Source organism: Cryptomeria japonica, chromosome 6, assembly GCF_030272615.1.
Source record: "Cryptomeria japonica chromosome 6, Sugi_1.0, whole genome shotgun sequence".
Lineage (NCBI taxonomy): Eukaryota > Viridiplantae > Streptophyta > Pinopsida > Cupressales > Cupressaceae > Cryptomeria > Cryptomeria japonica.
In genome coordinates, this window is record NC_081410.1 from 82,782,527 (window position 1) to 82,792,449 (window position 9,923).

Consider the following 9,923-nt stretch of genomic DNA (forward strand, 5'->3'; position numbering starts at 1 on the left):
CATCAAAAGCTCATCCAAGATCATTCAAGACATCAAATTGAAAGAGGACTTGCCTAAGGAAGAATAAACTCTGCCATGTCAAAAAGGAAGTAATTTGAATTCACATTGTCCAGCTACTGCTATCATGATCAGCAAGGAATTTTTTAATCATCTCCAAACCGGCCTTGGAAGAGGAAAATTGTTTATATCCAATATACATGTGATAACCTTCCAAGTTTGAAATAAAGCATGAACCAAAATCTGTCCAAAGATGTGGAAAGTCTGCCCTTTCATATCCAAGGAAGAAAGTCATCCAAAATTTGCCGAGGAATAAGACATGTCCAAAGATTTTGTCCAAAACAACTAAGCACAAAATTTGTCCAATAAATTGAGAACTTCGCCATGTCAAGGGGAAGAAATTTAAGCATGAAAACTTTTCCATAAAAAAATGACACCATCCAAGTCTGCCAAGGATTGGACAAATAAAAGATGGAATAAACTTTCCAAAAAGATGTGATAGAAAGGCAAACTATCTTATTCATCCTGAAATTCACCATGGACATCAAACACAACAATTCCCCAAATTCACTAAGTATAAAAATAAAAAAAATGGTCCAAGACACATGATTGTCCAAGCTCACCAAGACATGATGGATAAAGATTCACTTAAAGACGACTGTCAAAAAGTTCTTCCAAGAATCGATCCAAGACAATCCAAGACATGAATTGTCAAGACAAACAAGATCAAAAGACTAAGACAAAATTGTTTGAACTTTTCAAACCCTAAGGTGTGAATAAATTATACAAACCCTTGCAAGTTTTTCAAACACAAGTTCAAGTCCATTCCAATTATTCAGACACAAATGGAATAGGTGAAGATACCTAGCTAGAGCCCTGAAATTTGAAGAAAAAATTGTCATGCCAGGAAAATAAGATTCTGATCACAATTCACATGAAATCAAACCAGCAAGTTGGAAGATAATTTTATTTTCCAAAGTTTTCAAAATTATTATTTTTAATACTCTGAAAATTTTCAAAATTCCCATTAAGTTCTAGAAGATTCTTGGATAAAATCAAATTTTTGAGAGAAGAAATAAAACTTTCCATTTTGGAAAGATTAAATAAATAAATAAAAACAATAAAACAATAAAAAAAATTAAAATATAACTTCAAAGTTTAGGAATCCAAAATTCTATAAATTCTCAACCCATTCACTCCATAATTCATTATTCAGGTTGAGAATTTTGGAGAGATCTTCTCTCAAATTTCATGAATTTTGGATTTTTTAAGAAGAATTGTCTAGAAGTGGAAATTTCCAAGTGTTAGAGGTCAAGAAATCAAAACTTTCTCTGATTTTAGATAGATTTTTAGAATCAAAGGTAAATTTTAATCATAAATAGGATTCAAAACCTTAATTTGATTGAATTTTCACACCCTTCTATCTTAATATATCAATTTCTTGGCCAAACCCTTCATTTTCAATCTGTTTTTTTTTTAAATTTTAAACCTTTTTCAGGCTGAAAGTGAAAATTTTAGGAAGGAGAATTAAAAATCAGAATTAAATTCTGGAAATAATGTATTTCATGTGTTTTGCAAATAACAATGAAGTTCGCCAATAAGGGAGTGCAGCAGGAATCTAAAATCAAGTCAAAATGGAAAAATATCACCAACACAGATCTCAGGCATGTTGATATGGAAGAATTCAAGAAAAGAATGTATGGATATGATGGACACATTCCTACACCGATTGCTCGCAAGATGATGTAGAATGGAATTGTCCAGGCAGCTGGGTTTCCACCAGCCAAGGAATGTATTGAATTGATAGTCGAATGTGCTTTGCACTATAAAGCACAGTCGAGAGAAATTATTGCCCCAGATGGAAGAGTCCTGGCTAATCTTTCAGAATTGTCCATCCAAGAGACCTTTCGCATACCAAAGCACAGTAAAACCACCTATAAGACTAAGGAGAAAGCCCAAAAGGTTTATGATAGTCAATCTGAACTTTGTGTTGCAAATGTGAATAAGTTTTGGCTGGAGAAGAAGAGACCTCATGGAAAATTACCTAAATATTTTTTACGTCCATTATTCAAGGAAGAATATGGAGATCTTGTCCTACTGCTAAATCGAATAATGGGCAGCTCTAAAGGTCAATTGTTCCAAACATGGATGTATTATTTCATGGACGAGATCACTGTAGGAACCAAGTTGTTCAATTGGTCACGTATAATCAGTGACAATCTTCATGAGCAATTGATCAGCTTGGAAAGGACAAAGACTTTCCACATGAATTCCTACATAATTTATTTGTTGGAAGCCACCTACAGATATTCAAGACTGATTTGTAAGGGCATAGTAGGGAGTGGGGAGAATGAGTTCAAGTCATATGATTGTTATCCTCAGCTGCAGCTTAAGGTTAAAAAATTTCGAGCCCATGATGCATTCCTAATGTACATCACCAGAACGCTGCAAGGAGGTACTCACAACTGAATTTCTCATGAATCAAAAAGTTTAATCAGCAAGTACGCATCCTGGTTTATCCAGTTTCCAAAGTTCACCTATATCAGAATCCAAGGTTTCACTAGTCGTCCTTACCGATTGCCAATCTACCCAACCAACAGGATGGTCTTGCTAGAAGTTCTTTGATAATTGGAGACATATCAGAACTTCAAAAGAACAAGGCATAAGGCAGTTGTATCATTTTCATTCTTTATTGGAAATATGAAAGAATCTTGTTCGACATGGGTAGTTGAAAGTGCCAGGCTAGAGATGTAGTGGTACCCTTTTACCTTCTACCAATCCAGAGCTAATTTTGACCCTCACCATAACATTAGATCAACGAAGGAAGAAAAAATTAGACATATAGTGGATATAGAAGACTATTGGGCAAATGCGAAAGATGAATTTGATATCAGAAAAAGAATATGTTCTAGGCTATCAGTTAATTTCATCAGGATGACCGGACCTTTCCTTGTGCTCGATCAACTGGAAGATGACAGAGAACATACTCAGCCTGACTATGATGAGCATGTACCCCTTCCTCATATCAAGTGGTTAGAGCTAGATCTTGCAGACTTGACCATCCTAATGAGACCAATCATGAAATATACCAGGTGGTGGGTTGGTAAGCAATGTCAAAGGTTGAATAAGAAAAATGTAACTTTGACCTATAACTTGATGGGAGCAATGGAAGGATATTCTTCGAATGAAGAAGCAAATCTAGGTGCCAAACCAAGCGAGAATGCTAAAAGGAAAGGGAAGGCAATTGAAATTGAATAACCTGTTCAGAAAAGGCAAAAGATAGAACCATCTCATTCCGCCACATAAAGGAATGAGAAATACATACTAAATATTGATGAATCATTGGTTGAAATAGAAATTCCTTCTCTAATCCATAGAGAAAATGCATAACTAGTCCATCAAGAAGATGAACAACCACCATCAGCTACTGGCACAAAAATCCTAGAATCAAAGCATGATATAGATATTGAAGCAAAAGAATGAGAGTTTCAAGAAGGAATGATTTCCGCTCTCCGTGGAATTGCACATGACCAAGAAACAAAAGAGGACCAAGAAGTGGAAGGCGTTGAACAACCTACTATTCCTGCATTGTTGAGGGAAAGATTAAAAATGAACAGACAAGCAATGGAAGAGCCAGAAGAGGATGACATGATTGATTTCTTAGCCAAGTTAGAGCAAATTGTTGTGAAGAAGCCGACTAAGAGATATTCTACCATCCAGAGAGATGAAACGGGCAATCACACAGTGCAAATAACAATGCCTAAAGTAGATAAGGCAAAGGGGGACATTGATCTGCATGAGTTTTAAATCACCACTTTTGACTTGGGACCAACTACAAAGGCCCAAGTAAAGGAAGATATGGACAATTCAGTCGCATCCATAAAGGCGCAGTTGGATGAAGAAACATAAAAGAAGCAACAATACAAGAAAGAAGTGGAAAGTCTAAGAGATTATATTTGACACTTGATTACCAAGCCATTCAATCAAGCAAATCCAGAGACTCCTACTTTTGGATTCACAGCAGGTGGTCGAAGGTTCTGAGGAAGATGCAATAACAACTAGAGAAACTAGAGATTGGATAGAGAGTATAAAAGAAGAAGAAACCAAGTTCATAGAAGGGATCATATCAGCATATGATCAAATTTCTTCTTTGCTTTCCAGGATTGAGACTTAGGCAGAAATATGAGCTGATTTTCAGGATGTCCAAGATAGAATCGTTCCATCCCATAGAGAGTTGAGAGGAATCTCATCTCACGAGTTGGTCAATCAAGAGATAATTGAAGCAGGGGTTGCTTATGATTTCCACAATTGGCTCTGGGCATTGATTGCACAGAATGAGGTCTTGGAGAAAGTGAAAATTGATGCTGATAAAATAGAGAAGCAGATAAGAGCCATTCAGGATAAGACTTATTTTATAGTTGCAGAAGTACTTGAGAAAGAAACAATCCGAGAGAGGGATATGCAGTTAGAGAATATGAAGATCAAAATACAGGACATCTACTTTGCCATCTCAGGACCGGTCTTAAAAAACCACCTAGCTAAAATATCAAATCTTCTTTCCATCAGGGATGCCTTTCAGAAGCAAAACGTAGACTGGGAAATCACCTTTGCTTTGTGCGCCGATGACTTGGAAGGATTAGAATTCAAAGTCAACCTATTGCCACGTCTCCATGGATGAGATTGACCATATTGTGTCTAGGTCCATTGAATATCAGAAGAAAGGGGTGCAATCCTAAAAAATAAAATCGTGTGCCATGTGTCTCCTTCGTAATTGATCTTTGATACTATTTTGGAAAACCCTAATTAGGGTTTTGTTGTTTAGATCTTGACCGTTGATCTTAAATCGATCTCGGTCATTTATTTATCTTTCAAAACTCTATATAAAGCCCCCATTCTCTCATTTCATGGTTGTGGAGAGTTTTATGAGATTGTTACACAGAGCTATTTGAGTAATAAAATATTCATTGTTTGTATTGTTTTGAAATATTTTTATTGCTAAATGGTTGCATGGTTACATACTCTCTTCAACAAATAGATTAGATTTACTTAAGTAATTTGTTTCAAGTTGTTAGATGAATGATAGATTTGATAGTTTAGATAGGTGAAATCTCACTCATACTTTTGTTGAATGAATGATTTTCATTTAATGTGCAAAGTTAGTATGAGCTTTTATGTGGATGTTTAACTTCTACTTAGAATAATATTGTTCAATTGTTGGTATTATTCGAAAGTGTGAAAATTATAAGCACAACCTTAGAAGATTGCACCCACTCTGCATAGTTTTCCAAGTGTGGCGAAACAGAGTGTCATTACTAGGTTTCACCTAATCTATACTGTCTCTTGAGTTCATAGGAATAGCTTAGAAGTAGTATACAATCCCTTAACCTTCATCCTCTTTTATCTTTTTTTGAAGTCTTAAATCGAAAATCCAAAAACATAGAGCATAAATTGTTAAATCTACCTAAGTTCAACCTGTGAGTGATACTAGTCAACAAACGTAAGTCCACCTTGAGATTTTTAGCATACACTACCCAAGCAACTATCCCACTAAAGTCGCTCATTCGCACATATAGACCTTGGAGTCGCCTTGTGGTCTTTCTCGCAATCTTGGCACAAGTAGTTATTTTGTTCAGGAGAGGATAGAGTATCCTTGTGGTATTTTATTCTAAGTGTTTGGTATATGATAAAACGTACACCAACAGGATCTAACCCCACTTTCCTCTATACATTGGAATACGAAAGTTCCTAAGGAAGTGATTCACTTTGACTAACTCTTGTGAAAGAGAGTATAGGAATACTCTTAGGGTTTCTATTCCTTTGTTGTTATGAAAGGGAAATGAGCTAACTATGCAATAATGACAAATTAAGCTAGAGAGATGAAGGAAAATGACTATATAAACTGCAAGAACAGAGAAACACAAAACTGAAACTAAGGCACAAAGTACAGAGCTAAAGGGGAAATTTTTATGTGCACCTGGTATCAGAATCTGAGCTTGATTGAGCTGGACTAGGGCATTGGGTGCTCTGGTCCTCCTTACTGTATCGAGTTGATCTTCTGGAATCTGCAAATTGAAGTTATGTGATGTAAAACTACCAAAGAATGCCAAAAAATGCAGAGGACCAGGGCGTTGGGCGCTCTGGTTCCAAGAGTCTAATACTTGGTTCTGGATCTAGACTTGTACCTATAGGTTCTGTCTTTCCTAAAGTTTGTTGCTTTGTCAGATCTTTGTACCTGCACCTACAACTTGAAAAATGGTGTTTGGTTGGCTATATAGGGATTTGCCTTAGTCAAACCCCTTGTTTTGGTGATTTCCACCTCCACAAATAGCCAATAAAATGTTGAAATGTGTGTGTCTTAGAATCTCATGTGTTTACAAGATCCTAATGAGCTAGAATGTGAAATTGGAGTTTTACCCTATGTTGAGTATAAACCCTAAATGAACATAATGTAAACGAGAATGCTTCAAATCACAAATGCAATAGTGGATCTAAAGAAATAATGTAGATCTAAAAACAAGTGTTGTGAAACTCATATAAAGATATGAAAATAACATGAAACCATACCAACCCTAAGAGGTACAAGCTAATCAATAGTCAGTAATCTCCTATTATTCTTCAATATCTTCAAAGCTTCAATTGATGATGAAAATGGTTGATGAAGACTTGATGAATGCTTGATTTGTTGATTGAAGACTTCTCATAACCTACACTTTCACTTCATAAGAGCCTCCTTCAATTGCTAGAGTTGTTGGATCCTTCAAATGAGGAAAGGACAGGTTATATATATGAAACCCTAACTTTGTTTTTTTTTATCATAGGTCGACTTAGAATCGATATATTTCCGCACGAAGCTGGATTTAAACGTTATAATAGCATCAAAAGATGATTCAGAAATTCAAGGAGAAAAATTCGAGACCAGGATGAATCATCCTAGTCTGACCAACTTTTTTTCCGAATTTTTAGGGATGCAAAGTATTATGATTATAAGGTGATTCCCAACTCGATGCGACAATTCAAGGTGTTTAGATATGTGAAATCGGACCTTAAAGGTTGAAATAGGACCTAATTAGGGTTTTGATGAATTAATTAATTAATTAAAATGATAAAATAAAAAGGGGCTTACTTAGGGTTAAGGGCCCAATTTTATGAAGTGTGGAGTGATAAAAGAGGACTTTAGATTTAATTAATTAAATGCTTGAAGAGAATTTACAATGCAGAATGCAACACACTAAGGTGGGTGCTAACCTAAGCGTGAAATTGTACCACCCAAATAAGGGTGTACAATTTATGACACTACACTTGCTAATATGAAATAGTTGTTCATGTAGTGAAATTTACTCTATCATTGTTCTTAGATAAGGACTTGAATTATGCCATTAGAGAGAGAATCTTGTAAGAATGGCAAATCATTGTGAAAATCAAAATGGATCACTTTTTATCCTATCGAACCTTGACAAACGCTCTACATAGAAGGATTTGAAAGTTATGTCATATTTCTAAGTCACTTTGTGCATCTCTTTCTCCTCTCAACAATCAAGGATTTCTGGTGTGATGTGCTCACTTTAGGAATCAATGTTTCTTTGTTATTTCATAAAAAAGGGGAATTTAAAGTGTTGTAAAAGCTCTACATTAGGCATTTCATCTCTATTTAGCTTTTAGTACCTTTCCTCCTTCCCTTTTCCATTCCTCCCCTTCAAAATGAAGAGTCGACTTCTAAAATCCCAGACGTTGTTTCATAGACCGCATTTAGGTCCCACATCTATGAAACTTTTAGACCACCCTTATTTAAGGTCTGAACCTTCTTAAGGATCAACAATATTTCCTATCACACCCTGTGGGACATCAAATTTTCATTGTCAAAGGCCTAGTGTATCTTCAAGCGTTCTGCCAGAAGAAGATTTCAAGTAATAATCAACATTCCTGCATGACCATGACTGAGATGGTATGTACCTATTGATGTATTTTTTGGGACACCCCAAACACAAAACAAAATACTAAGTATTTTATCTTCTCTTGAACAAAGAAACCTCATATGCTATATGACGTGATCAAATGAGACAACTCCAAGGTTTACAATGCGAACAATCGACTTTAAGTTTTGGATAGAATTAATGTGATTTGATAATGTTGGTAATCACAAAGGGACTTACACTTAATGGACATAATTGGAAGGTGGAATCTTACTCAACTTGGAGAAATAAAGACAAAAGAGATGAAATGGTTAAAGGAATCTAATCTAATCCTAAGAACAATGATGATATAGGATGATGCTTTGATAGAGGAATTCCATAATCAAGCCTTGCTTCGTCATGCAGAAACAACTACACAAAACTGATGTAATCTCCAAAGGATAACGAAGGGTTTTCATATCATGAGCATTCATTCAAACACCTAATGCTAGCGCAATTCAAGTAAATATCCACAATCAAACTAGTGCTTAACGAGGTCCAGGTTAACTTTGCATTGTAGGTTACAATCAGCAAACCACAAAACACATGAACCGGAATTCCATCAAAATATCATCACATTTCTCTATTATAATCAATGAACTTTATCTAACTTTGAGAAGTAACAAGAAACCATGTAAAATGTAGAAATAACACATTGAGATCCACCATGTTTTTAATGAAAATCATGCATTTATTTCAACTTCCTTAGCAACAAATTCAAGCTTCCTCTTCCTACTCTATCGCTAACTATCTATTCTCTATTACTGAACCATCAACATCCCTCAATCTAGTCATTCACAAAACATACCCTCTCTCACTAGCAAAGGCTAATAACTACGACTATCACCAAGCTAACTAAAACACTTAGCAAAGCAATAAGTGGAGGTCCCCATTTGCAATGGAGTGATGTGTGAAAACGTCACAATAGTACCACTTTCCCTTTATGAGATAATCTCTAGCAAGCTTTTATTCATGGTTCAACTCTAACATGTAAGGATATTTTGATCAGCAAGTTTTTTTCCCCTCTTTCCATGAAAATGAAAGAATCTCACCCATGTATCCCCAAGCTTTTCATCAACCAACCCATTGTGTTACCTATTACCTTGATGAAAAGAGTTTCACTAATATTAGCATCAAAGGGATGATGGAAGATTTCCAAGACTAGTTAAGGTCAATTGAAGCAAAAGAGTTGAGACATCAGAATCAATTGGCTTATCATGCCTTCTTGCAACAAGAGCTAGAAGAGAAAAAGGAGATAAGATGAGCACCCTGTTACCCAAGTTGCTGGAAAAAATCAACAAATGTTTGCATTTGAAGAAAGGAGCCATGTATTAGAATTTGTGTTGACTAAAAGAAAACAATTTTCTTTGCCTTGCTTGAGAAAGTTTTTTCCTCCTCAAACATCTCTTCTTGACACCATCTCACTCTTCAAAGGCGGACCAGTCATCTACTAGTCTCATGAACAAGGAGAGGAAGTACATGAAGATCTTTGGGCCCCATGCCCTTTGAAGAGCAACGAAGAAGAAAGATTTGTACCAACCCCAAAGACGATCTTAGATTCACAACACGATACAATAGATCTCTACAAATATTTGGCGCACAATGCAAATTTTGATGACAAAGAAAACATCAAGAATGGAGGTGGGGTTATACCTCAAGCCCCCAAAAAAATTTCCGAAAATCTCTCAACTTGGGAGGAAAGCAAAACAAATATGGATGAAGCCCAATTCTAAGATGAATTGGAAGCCTTTTGCTCGATAATAGAAATCAAGATGCCATCTGATAAAGCAGGAGATTGTGAGAAACAACAAAGGGACCTCATCTTTGAATCTTTGGAAGAATATGAAAGTGAAAGCCATGCAGAAAAAAAAGATGCATAAAAAACAAAATGCAACTACAAGTACACAAGTCCAATGCCTTCAAGAGGATGTGCCATTCGACATCTTGCTCAACAAAGGGATTGCCAAATCTCTTTTG